General features: G+C 41.5%; 1 non-coding gene across 1 annotated transcript; it reads right to left on the bottom strand.

Annotated features, from left to right (window-relative positions):
• Positions 1-318: 318 nt before the first annotated feature.
• On the bottom strand, positions 319-374 carry LOC119262483. Its single transcript, XR_005129683.1, has one exon. It is a non-coding gene; the product is annotated as a U7 small nuclear RNA (small nuclear RNA).
• Positions 375-13,863: the final 13,489 nt, after the last annotated feature.

Here is a 13,863-nt window from a genome sequence, read left to right as displayed (position 1 = left end):
TGAGGATAAAGAACAAATCAAAGGAAGGAGGATACATGAAGCTGAAGTTCGGCCAAACCAAGTGCCTTCATGGACTTCAGGCTGATGAAAGTGTCCAGGCCAAGCTTGTTCACTTGTGTCGTAATATGGAAAGGAGTAAACAAAAGTAGAACGGAAACAAAGTATGCGTGGACGTGCTTTTTATGTGGTTGGATCTAATCGAGTCAAACCGAGGCATTTTAGAATTTTGAAAATTCTAAATGGAATACAGTCAAACTTTATACTTCCAATACTTCCAGATCCCTAACCTCCAGCCCACGACTGCCCCGCAAAAAAACTGGGGGCTTCTTCTTTAGAAGAAACCTGCTGGACAAATTCTAAAAGAACAAATTTTCCAAGCTGATCCCTCAGCAGTTGACCAGCATACCAGCATCCAAATCAAATCAAATCAAATTTATTTGTATAGCGCTTTTTACAACGGATGTTGTCACAAAGCCGCTTCACAGAAATTCCAGAAAACACAAAGTTTTCACAAGAATGTAAAAACCCCTCCGACGGGCAAGCCAGGGGCAACAGTGGCAAGGAAAAACTCCCTCAGAACTGAGGAAGAAACCTTGGGAGGAACCAGGCTCACCAGGGGGGACCCATCCTCCTCTGGTCAAACTACCTACAAGTGATTATACTACTAATATTAATAACAGTAGTATTAGTAGTAGTAATAGCTAGGAGTTTATGAGAACATCAGTGTAGGGTGGGCAGCTGGTCTGACGTGGGTAGCAGGAGAGCTCGACAGTCAATTGTCCTTCAGTGTCCAGCCGGACATGTGGGCGCTTGTATACTCACAACACATCGCTGTATCTCCTTGATGTTTTTCAGTTTTTCACATATTTTGAAAAAGCCTGTTTCCCTCTTACACTGTGTTTAAATTTCAGCATGAATGGACCAAAAAAAAAAGCCCCAAAAATGGCTTGGAAAAACGCCTGGTTCCATTGACTTACATTAAAAGTAAAGTAGGATTTTTCCTTCTCCTGGAAAGTTACCACTTTGGAGATAGAAGGTTTTTTCCATCAACAGCGATATTCTGCATACAAAACACAACATTGGCTGGTTTTGCAGGTGACCAGCTATGCTGATCTATGCTGTTTTTTTTTTTTTTTAACAAGATATATAGTATCAAAAACAGTAGTAGCAATCATCTTGACACCTGAACATCCATTTTCATCAGAGTATGTCAAACAGTGTCGGAAACCACATAAAAAAGCGATGTAAGAACAGCTCAACACAGAGCGAGGCAAATGTATGGTGATATAGGCTTTGAAGTTTGCTCATTGCTAAGCTATCATACCCCAGGGCAGAACTAAATAAGCAAGCTTCAGACACTAAACATATCTTGGCTGATCAGCTACACTTGGATTACACTAACACCTTGTGATAACAGAAGGCGAAGAACGCTCCTATTATAGTCAGTGGTGCTGTGATGCAGTGCAGTTTTTAATGGGTGCCTAATTTCAGATGGATGAGGAGAAACTACTCAATGAGATGGTAGAAAAATAACAATCATCACAAGTAACAGTGTGTTTTAGGGATGTGCACACATACTCAAATTCTCAGTAACTAACTTCAGTAATTAACCGTTTGAGGTGCTGTAATCTCTATACGGGTATTCATCATATTCCATCATGAGCAGATGAAGAAACAGGCTGACAATTCAGCCAAAGCGTGACTATATAGGCCTTTGTTGTCAAAGGCTTGATAAGACATACGTTTTCAATTGGTCTGGACTGCAGGCAAAGCACCCACTGATTACACAGGCATTCTGTTGTAGCACATGGCTTGGTGATGTCATGCTGAAATAAGCGTGGATGTCCCTGAAATAGGCAGCATATGTTCCTCCAATATGTGTTCAGTGTCAATGGTGCTTTCACACATGTGTAGATTACCCACTAACATGCCTACCTACTGTAGGAGACCCCGGCTTTTGAACTTTGATTCAGCATGATGGTTTTGAGATGTGCTATGATCAGGAGGGCCTGAATGCGAGTGCATTGCCAAGGATCTGCTGTTAACTCAGAAGGCGTGATTTTGCTAAGTAGGCTACTTCTAGGTGGTATTATTGAGATTCAGAAACAGTGAAAAGATGTTTGTCAGACAAACTAACAAGTGTGCACATTGTCCACTGAGGAGAAAGGACTATGGTGTGGAAGATGTAAACTAATGAAAACACAATGATTCATAGTTACAGGTGATTACACACTAATAAACGCTTGCTTTTGTATATATACTATGTTCTATTTCTGCTTATAGATCCCCTAAATCTTACACACTGCACCTGTAAGACACAAGCTTTCAGTGGGAGGCAGGTCTGGACTGCAGGCAGGCCAGTCTAACACCTGCATTCCATTGTTTATACAGCCATGCTGTTACAGCACATGCAGAATGTGGTTTGGTGTTATCATTTTTAAATAAGCATGGAGGTGCCTGATAAAGACAATGCCTAGAAGGCAGAATATCGCTGTTGTCAGAAGAAAACCTTGCATCTCCATTTTTATCATTTTTCAGTTTTTGACATAATTTGAAAATGCCTGTTGGTCTTTACCTTCTGTGTAAATGCCATGATGAATGGACCAAAACAAATGGCCTAAAATGACTTGGGAAAAATGTCTGGTTCCATTGACTTACATTGAAAGTGACGTGTGTTTTTTCCTTCTCCTGTAAAGTTCCCATTTTGATTGTGATTGTGTTCCGACAGCAGCAATTTCTTGGTCCAAAATATGTTGAGCGTTAATGGTGCTTACACAGATGTGCAGGTTTCCCACTAATACACCCTCAATATCTTTACAGCCCCTGGCATTTGAACTTTATTCAAGTAACAACCTGGATGGTTCTTTGCTTCTTTAGCCTACAGAACATTTAGTGTTTACTTCTTTAGTCTAGGGAACACATTTGCACTGTGCATCAGTCCATTTCAGATGAGCTTAAATGTGAAGAAGTCAGCAGCGTTTCTGGACATTGTTGACGTCCACTGTGTAGTACAGGCTCAACTTTTTATTTGTGGACACAGTGACTGACGGTGTTTACTGAAAACAATTTTTCCAAAGTATTCCCGAGCCTTGGGATATGTTGTGAAATCCTTCACAGAAGCATGCTGGTTTTAAATGCAGTGCTGTCAAACAGACATTCAGTTGTGGTTTTTGGCCTCTTCCTTTATGCACAAAGATTTCTTTGGATTTCCTGAATCTGTTAACGATATGTACTGCAGAGGGTGAAATACCTAAAATCAATCCCTGGATGAGGAACATTAATATTAAACAGCTGGACTAATTCCTGATGCGTTTTTGGGAATGTGTTGAGCCTCGATCCATGTTCTTAAATAACCAGGACTTTCCTGGATGCTACTTTCATACCCGAGTACAACTGCATTGTCTGTTGCTGTTTTCTTGACCATTTCACAATGTTCCTAGTCTTTAATTGCCCCGTCTCAACTTTTGTTCACATCTTGCAGGCATCAGTTTCAGAATGAGTATATATTTACAAGAAAACAATGAAGGAAAAACATTGCATATGCTGTCTTTGTATTGTTTTTGTTCAGAATAATGATCAAAGGAGATTTATAGATCACTGATTTCTGTTTTTATTTGCATTTTACCAAATGGCCTAACTTTTGTGGAATTAGATTTGTACTATAGTTTGTTCAGCTGCAATATTTCACCTGTGAGTGAGCTATCCTGATGTCATTCATGTTAGCCAGTAAAACCATTTGCCTCTTATACACTGCTCAAAAAAATAAAGGGAACACTTAAACAACACAATATAACTCCAAGTAAATCAAACTTCTGTGAAATCAAACTGTCCACTTAGGAAGCAACACTGATTGACCATCAATTTCACAGCTGTTGTGTAAATGGAACAGACAACAGGTGGAAATTACTGGCAATTAGCAAGACACACTCAATAAAGGAGTGGTTCTGCAGGTGGGGACCACAGACCACTTCTCAGTACCTTTCTGCTTTCTGGCTGATGTTTTGGTCACTTTTGAATGTTGGTGGTGCTTTCACACTCGTGGTAGCAGGAGACGGACTCTACAACCCACACAAGTGGCTCAGGTAGTGCAGCTCATCCAGGATGGCACATCAATGCGAGCTGTGGCAAAAAGGTTTGCTGTGTCTGTCAGTGTAGTGTCCAGAGGCTGGAGGCGCTGCCAGGAGACAGGCCAGTACACCAGGAGACGTGGAGGAGGCCATAGGAGGGCAACAACCCAGCAGCAGGACCGATACCTCCGCCTTTGTGCAAGGAGGAACAGGAGGAGCTGCCAGAGCCCTGCAAAATGACCTCCAGCAGGTCAGAAATGTGCATGTATCTGCACAAACGGTTAGAAACCAACTCCATGAGGATGGTATGAGGGCCCGACGTCCACAGATGGGGGTTGTGCTCACAGCCCAACACCGTGCAGGACGCTTGGCATTTGCCAGAGAACACCAAGATTGGCAAATTTGCCACTGGCGCCCTGTGATCTTCACAGATGAAAGCAGGTTCACACTGAGCACATGTGACAGACGTGACAGAGTCTGGAGACGCCGTGGAGAGCGATCTGCTGCCTGCAACATCCTTCAGCATGACGGTTTGGCAGTGGGTCAGTAATGGTGTGGGGTGGCATTTCTTTGGAGGGCTGCACAGCCCTCCATGTGCTCGCCAGAGGTAGCCAGACTGCCATTAGGTACCGAGATGAGATCCTCAGACCCCTTGTGAGGCCATATGCTGGTGCGGTTGGCCCTGGGTTCCTCCTAATGCAGGACAATGCTAGACCTCATGTGGCTGGAGTGTGTCAGCAGTTCCTGCAAGATGAAGGCATTGAAGCTATGGACTGGCCCGCCCGTTCCCCAGACCTGAATCCGATTGAGCACATCTGGGACATCATGTCTCGCTCCATTCACCAACACCACGTTGCACCACAGACCAGGAGTCCAGGAGCCACCTCATCAGGAGCATGCCCAGACGTTGTAGGGAGGTCATACAGGCACGTGGAGGCCACACACAATACTGAGCCTCATTTTGACTTGTTTTAAGGACATTACATCAAAGTTGGATCAGCCTGTAGTGTGTTTTTCCACTTTAATTTTGTGTGTGACTCCAAATCCAGGCCTCCATTCGTTAATAAATTTGATTTCCATTGATGATTTTTGTGTGATTTTGTTGTCAGCACATTCAACTTTGTACAGAACAAAGTATTCAATGAGAATATTTCATTCATTCACATCTAGGATGTGTTATTTGAGTGTTCCCTTTATTTTTTTGAGCAGTGTATATAGCCATATCTGCTATGCATGATTGATATTGCATTTAAATTTGTTCAACACTTGTTAGGATTTACTATGAAGATATGTAGCCCCCTATTTTGCAATGGCATGTTTTTGCATGTTTCCAGTGACATCCTAACGGATTTGCAATGCTAGATTAACTGGTTGTATGGTGTAAGTGGAAAATATTAAGATTAAGATTTTTGGCTAAACTGTGCTTAAACTATGTGCTTCCATTGCATGGATTAAATCAAGTCTTAGACAGGGTTACAGTGGCACTGGTGATTCTAAGCCAAAAATTCTTTTGAGAGAAGGATTTGGCTTCATCTGTATCTGGCACACTCCCACATGCCTCACGGGACTTTGCGGTGAAAGGCCAAAATCTACTCATACAAACATTTACATTACATGCTAGCTGGGTTTCCGGCGATGTGAATGAGGAATGATGTTTGGATAATGAAGCGTGCAGTGGAGGTATAGTATAGTCAGTCAACGTGTGTGTGTGTGTGTGTGTGTGTGTGTGTGTGTGTGTGTGTGCGCATGGTGGACTGTGCTATAAACAGATAGAGAGTTAACGCTGCCTCCACTTGCAGTGTCACAACTGTGTTTACTAGGATCAGTGGAAAGTGTGTGTGGGTTATGGAGATGTGGTGTTTGCTACAACTGTGAATTCTGACCTGAGGTCAGTGTAAGGCCTGGACTGTGTCATAACTGTGCTGTGGGGTCTGTTTGTCTTACTGTGTTTTTTTTTCTCCCCTGTGCTAGAAAGAAAGAGTAGACCACCAGCAAACCAGCATATGTTGTATTTTGGTTGCTGATATGACCATGATGGACCTGTGCTTTTTTAATTTACAGAATTTGAAGATGCCAGCTGTCTTTAACACCATGCTACAATTTCATGATGAATGGACCAATAGAAAAGCTCCAAAATCACTTGACAAAAATCTAGCTCCATTAATTTCCTTTCAAAGTTGTAAATGTTATTTTCCTTCTCTTGTAAAGTTACCATTGTGGATATGGTGCTGGTGCTCAGAACAAGGACTGACCGCTCCAGAGTCCAGACCTCAACATCACTGTAAGTGTTTGGGAAACAGAAAGCGCAACAAATGTCTAAGGCTGAACTTTGGGGGGTGTGGGAAAATATCCCTGTCGATCCTTTTGAAAAATGGAAAAAAGTAAAGGTTTAGAAACTGTGATATTTGCAGTTAACGGCCATTTTGAAAGTAGTTGTTATAATCGAAGTTTGGGGGGAGGAGCATGGCTGAAACCCCTCCTTCTTCCAATCTCACACCCTATAAATTCATATCCTCACCTTCCATTCCCGTGATAAAGGGTTCACAGTCCCCACTACCAGCCCATCTCCTCCATGTTCCTCAGTCGCGCTACAGCTATGAGGGGAATCCGGCCTAGAAGCTGTCCAGAACTCCTGGACCAGTTCACAGAGTTCTCCCCCTCCCTCAACCAATCTTCCCTCATATTATGACCACATGTTGAAAGCTTGGTCTAAACTCACAAAGTTGAACTTAAGCAATTGAACGTATTCGTTTAATTCCAAAAAGCACCAAAGAAGACGTTACTCATTTAAATGTCAAGATACTGTTAAGTAAGCTACAGCACTGCTAGTATTGTTACTGTTGGATCAAAACCTAAACCCATTTTTTTACATGACACAAAACCAGTGTTGCGAATAACGTCGTTAAAAATAACGGCGTTAGGTAACGACGTCATTTTGTCAGTAACGGGATAAAATAATCAATTACTTTTCCTGTGGTTACAACGCCGTTGACGTTACTGGTCATTAAAAGCGGTGCGTTACTCTATATTGATATACTAACAGTAATCCGAGCAGGGATTACTGCCCAGGCTAGTGAGGAGTAACAGGTGTTACACCGAGAACTGTGACCTATCGAGATCTGTGACTCCAGGGGGCGCTGCTGTATATTTACACGGGGTCGATCTGATTTCACCGTGTTGCTGATGTTCCAGGACCATCTTATTAATGAACCTTCCCCCAAACCGCGGCTCTGGCCCTAACCTTAACCAGCTGATAGAAGAAGCCACAGATCTCGGTAGGTCACAGTTCTCGGTGTAACACCTGTTTAACTTAGCAAGTCAGGAAGCGATTGGCTAGGGCAGCGTTGTGGTAGCCAATCAGAGCCCGTGTTATTACACCAGCGACACACGACACAGACGGAGAAGTGGCGAGTGAAGCGAGTGAATTTCAAATTCATTGAGGTTAAAGGCAAAAACGTGCACGGAATGTGTGCATTATGTCCTCGGGCGAAGACTTTGTTCACACCCACTGTGAGCAGCTCTAATCTAATAAAGCATCTCACAGCGACCCACGCAGCTACAAAGTTAGTGGCTAGAAACAGCGACACCACAGATGATAGTAAGCCGCCCACGACCACTAGCCAAGCAGCAAAGGCTTGATTTTCTGCCTCAGATCAAAAACCTCTGACACGGGCTGAAGTCAACCGCATGATAGACAGGTATGTTGCCATTATCAACGCTGGAAGAGGATTCATTCCGAGCAATTATTGCTAAAATACCCAAAAAAGCAGGGGTCTGTACACCATGCTCAAAGACATGCAGCGGTGTCAAATCCAGGTTCAGAAAGTAAAAATCCTTCCCAGGATTTTGTTCCAACAGGCTGGCTTCTCTAGTTAGATCACACCACCAGCAGTGCTGTCCAGCCTGTTGGAACTAAATCCTGGGAAGGCATTTTACTTTCTGAACCTGGATTTGACACCTCTGTACATGTGCTAAATTCCTGTTTCTTCAGATACATTGAATGTGTAGTCCCATACATGAAATATGTATTAATTATTAAATATGAAATAACAGTAAAATTAAATGTATAATATTGTAAGAATATAATACTATTACTACTATCACCATTACTATTACTATTATTATTATTATTTGCTTATATTGTGTTTTGCTGTGTGTTTGATTTCAGGCAATCAAAGCCAGATTTGCAGAGGTGCTGCAAAGTGATACTGCTGTCTTGGCTGCGGTGACACTGCCTAGATTTAAGCTACGCTGGCTGCGGACACAGGAAAGGAAGGACAATGCCAAGGCAAGTCTGCTGGCAGAGTGCCGTAGAATTACCAAAGATGAAGACCAACCAACAGGTACCAATGCACCAACACACCACCTCAGCACCAACTCAGCCACAGAGGATGATTTTTTTCCCTTCGAGGAGGAGGAGGAGGAGGAGGAGGAGGACATCTCTGCTTCTGTGGAAAGCCAAATTGGTGACTATTTAAAATCAGGAGCACAAGGGATGGACATGCTTAACGGATTCCCTCTAGATAGATAGATAGATAGATAGATACTTTATTGATCCTGAAGGAAATTTAGGCATCCAGCAGCAATAACACAATACAGAAATAAACATATTCAACATCTATTAAACACAGAAGAATAGAAAATATATAAGGGTATAGAAACTTTCTGTACCAGGTAAAGAACTATCTGTAGATGGAGCAGTGCAGTAGATTTTGCTAACAGCCAATAAATAAATTCACAGAGCAAAGTGCAAAGTGCAAACGACATTGGTTATAAAAGTGACTGATGTGCCATAGAATTATTAATATGTACATGTAAAAAATATAGTTCTGTAAAGTGAATATATGAATATATGAATACCACACCCTGAGTAAATGTACTTGAGTGTACGAGAGGTTGGGGAAGTGTAATTGTGAATAAATAATTAAGCGGTTGAGTAGTTGAATAAAGTCCATGTAGTGTGACTGGGTTAAACTCAGTCAGCAGCAGCATCCCGTCCCCGATGGGAGGAACTGAAGAGTCTGATGGCTCTCGGGATGAATGATCTTCTGAGTCTGTCTGTTGTGCAGCTCTGTGACAGCAGTCTGCCACTCAACACACTCCTCTGCTTCATGATGATGGTAGGAAGTGGGTGACTATCATTGTTCATGATAGAAAGCAGTTTATCCAAAGTCCTCCTATCTGCTATCTAGTAAAGAAAGTTTCACTGGAATACAGTGCAGCCACTCCATCCAGTGCCCCAGTAGAAAGACTATTTAGCCTGGGGAAGCTCGTCTTCACCCCAAAGAGAAACAGGTTGACAGACAAGAGATTTGAAATGCTGCTGCTTCTTAGATATAATAAATGGTTTGAAGGGTAGGGGAATATCTAGGAGCTGATGTCCAACATGTGAAAACGTCCTTTTTGTTAAACTGCTACTGCTACATTTTGTTAAATTTTCTACAGTTACTGTAAACCTACATTATATTATGTAACAGTTCCTGAATGTCTATAGAGTAAAGAGTATAGAGGTTCTGTTGTTAAGTTTACTTCTGTTGTGAACAAACCAGTTGTCTCCGGTTGAGAGAATTTAATTCAATTTGATAGATGTAAATGCACTTTATATAGTGTAACTGTTGACTTTGGCTTTTTTTTTTAACAGAGATTTGGGATTTTAAAGGAATTTATCCTGCACTGGTCTGCTGATGTGCAATAAATATCAAAATGTATGTACAAACACCTTTCTGATCTCCTCATTTCAACTGACTGTGCAAACTGCTTTTCCAAAAAAAATCCTTATTCTTTCACATCTACCTTTTTTTTTTAACTGTAATGCAAATAGTTACTTTCCCTGGTAACGAGTTACTTTTATTATAGAGTAATTCGGTTACTAACTCAGTTACTTTTTTGAACAAGTAGTGAGTAACTATAACTAATTACTCTTTTAAAGTAACGTTGCCAACGCTGCTCAAAACCTAACCAACTGCTCTTTACAATGTGTGAATAGTCCAAAATGATTTGGAATGAATTCTCATCTCATTACATTAACCTATTAAAACCAAGCTTATTATATACCAAAGCATATTATTCAGTAACTGCAAACTGGTTGAGCTATTCTCAGGTTACAGGACTGCGCGATACATTTTTGGGCCTGCCAGTGGGCCCCGGCTTTTTAAGGGGTTAACTTGCGCTGATGTTTTGAACGTTTTCATTGTGGAGCCGAAAGACAGAGGAGATTTAATCACGATGTCTAACTCTTTCCTTGGGATAATTGCACCAAAGATCATAAAGAAAAGGCTGTTTGTTGTGTTATTGGCTTGGGCTGCCACCTTGTTGTTCTAAAATTCCTGATTGGAGATTTAACAGCATTCTTTGGCTCTTAAATTGGACCACAGTGACAGCGCACGATATAAAGTCCTTTCTGGCCCGGAACACTAATTTCCCCCGGAATGTTTAGCTTACAGCCCGACTGAAGCGTTTTGGCCAGGGTTGCTCTGTCATTACTGCTCTAGTGCACATGTGCAGCGAGAGAGCTGCTGCTGCATGGCCTCGTAAAGCCCGTTCGAGAGTAAATCAGCTACGCCTGGCACTCTTAAAGTGCTTTAACTGCAGGAATCGTGTTCTCTTATCACCCTGTGTGGCCATGGCAGTGCGCATGTGTGTTCTTTTGTGTTTATGAGAGGAAAACAATGACAGGAAATCATTAAAAGTCTGACATTGGGAGAATGTCAGGACCTCATAAGAATTTCATATTCTTAAACACAAAACACCGCTTCGATTTGGATTAACAATGTAGGGTGTAGGCCTATCACCATTTAGCCACAGTAATATTTCAGTAGCTCCATAGAAAACCCCTATTAAGATGAGAGCTTTTGTTTGTGTTTTCTATGTTTCCAGGGCCAAAATGTTCTAAAAACAAGACGGATTGAAAGATTGAAATAACCTACACTGTTAGAAATAAAGGTGCTGTGCAGGTACATTTTTCTGTCATTAAAGTACAAACAATGTAAATTTATATGATATTAAGGGCCAGTTGTGTGCTGAGATGTACCCTTGAGGGGACCACCCTAGTGACGAGAAGGGTACTGCCATAGTGACTGTTTAATACCTTTTTTTTTCTGAGAGTATACAAAGTTGGATGCAACTGAGTGGTCCCGACTGTGTGTAAACCTTCATTGTTTTATTTAAAGGTTGTTGTTACCTGGTGGGCTTTTGGGGCTTAAGGCCTGAATCTTTCCATGCCAACTCGGAATTAAGGTTTATTAAAACAATGCGCTTTACTTTACCACTACTGTCACTCTACAGGTGTACTTCACCCGCAGTGTCCATCAGGACCTTTCCTGAGAATTTTTCCAAAGGCAGCAAAGAGAGATGTTACGTTAGACGTGGACATACATGTTTTTTTTCCAAATGCAGTACACATGGGTGTCTGATGTAGAAAAAGAATGTCTTGAAAATACCCATGGTCCTATATTTTGTGTATAAATCTGATGACGAAAGAAATGACCCAGTATTACTTGGAAAAGATGTTTGGTTCCATTGACTTACATTAAAAGTAAAATATGGTTTTCACCTTTGAAGTTCCTGTGAAGTTCTCCTTTTGGAGATAAAAGGTTTTGATCCAAAAAGAGCGATATACTTTGTTTTGGATGTTGGTGTGCTGGTCAACCAGCATGACCATGCTGAGTGACCGTCTAAACCAACATAAACCAGCTGAGACCAGCGAGGAAATTCATTCTGGGCTGTGCTGTTTTAGGTACTAATTCACTAAGTATATCTAAGCTTGTTCTTAGATAGGTCACATTGGTTCGCCAACAGTGGTGCTACTAATATTAATCTTGACAATGTTAGCAGCTGACTACTCCATAAAGCTATAGCTAGATGACTTGAACACCTTGTAGTGAACTTGAATGTTATAATGTTATTCAAGCTAGCTGTGGCTAAAGAAGAAATCAGGAGTCACTGATGTCTGCTCACATCATCAGATTTACTGCACCTAAAGTAGGGCTCGGCAATCCAGATGTTAGGAAGAGGTCATAATGATGCTTCAATAAATGGAACAAATGTTCCTCATGTGGTTTTAAAGGATCCGTTTATCATGTCATTTGCTTCATGAACATCTAATGTCATCTTGCAAATCCTAACATAAGCTCTTCATAAGTGGTTTTATCTATTCAAGTCAACCTGAATTCAATATTAAGCTTCTGAGGGCATGTTAAGCGTTATCATATCATATCATATCATATCATACCATTTAAAAGACAAAATTCTTATTCCTCCATAATTGACTTTTGCCCACCTCTAAAATGTCTTGTGAGTTTTCGTTATTTCATAGCGCACTAGAGGATGGGGAGAAGTGTCACGTCATGTGTTGGATAAAAACAAACCTGTGTGTGTTCCAGTCTCCTCAGCAGGCTGACGCTGAGTGAATTGGAAAGTCAGATTTTATTAAGCAGTGGAAGGGAGCTTGACTTTAATGTGGTTAGTGGTGGGATTTTACTGCTTTTCCCCCAGCGCTTGCACAGGTACACACACACACACACACACACACACACACACACACACAAAGAGGCCTTGTGTGCTCATATGTACAAAGGGCCCATATCCTACATTTTTCTTGTTTTTTTTGAGGTCCACTTCTGACATTTGTGTGGCTTTATGTAACAAAAACGAGCATAATAATCTTTTACTTGACCGGTTCCCAACCTCCCTTACCTCACATGCACACCACCGGTGATGAAAGTGACAACCGGAGGTCATTCATTTTGAATGAGAACCAGAGAGATTTGGCTGCGAGCAGCGGAGCGACCATTGGCAAAGCAAAGCGAGAGATCTGTTCAACGCAATCAAGTTCTGTTCTGCTCATCTTTATGCAAATGAACAGTGATGCATGGTGGTAACCAATCAGAAAAGATGGGAACATGCCACACTGGCATTGGTTCCAGCTGAAGAATTGTTCCATTGTATTTAAATTAAATATGCTATATGTAAATTTCACTGTTTTGTTTAGCCCCTTAAAACCCCAGGCCTATTACATACTAAAACTTATTATTCAGTAAATACAGGGACTTACAGGAAATACAGGACTGGCTGGGCTATTCTTAGGTTATAGAGGTTATAGAACTTTGAGCCTGTATATATATATAATATGTATGTGTGTGTGTGTTTCCTCTCAATTTGTATTATTCATACTGACTATATCTATCTATATCTATCTATCTATATATATATATATATACACCACTCAAAAAAATAAAGGGAACACTCAAATATCACGTCCTAGATCTGAATGAATGAAATATTCTCATTGAATACTTTGTTCTGTACAAAGTTGAATGTGCTGACAACAAAATCACACAATCATCAATGGAAATCAAATTTATTATCCAATGGAGGCCTGGATTTGGAGTCACACACAAAATTAAAGTGGAAAAACACACGACAGGCTGATCCAACTTTGATGTAATGTCCTTAAAGCAAGTCAAAATGAGCCTCAGTATTGTGTGTGGCCTCCACGTGCCTGTATGACCACTCCCTACAATGCCTGGGCAGCTCCTGATGAGGCCAACTCCTGGACAGTCTGTGGTGCAACGTGGCGTTGGTGGATGGAGCGAGACATGATGTCCCAGATGTGCTCTATTGGATTCAGGTCTGGGGAACAGGCTTGTCAGTCCATAGCTTCAATGCCTTCATCTTGCAGGAACTGCTGACACACTCCAGCCACATGAGGTCTAGCATTGTCCTGCATTAGGAGGAACCCAGGGCCAACCGCACCAGCATATGGTCTCACAAGGGGTCTGAGGATCTCATCTCGGTA

This window comes from Pygocentrus nattereri, chromosome 25, assembly GCF_015220715.1.
Source record: "Pygocentrus nattereri isolate fPygNat1 chromosome 25, fPygNat1.pri, whole genome shotgun sequence".
Classification (NCBI taxonomy): domain Eukaryota; kingdom Metazoa; phylum Chordata; class Actinopteri; order Characiformes; family Serrasalmidae; genus Pygocentrus; species Pygocentrus nattereri.
This window is presented reverse-complemented; position numbering and strand designations above follow the sequence as displayed.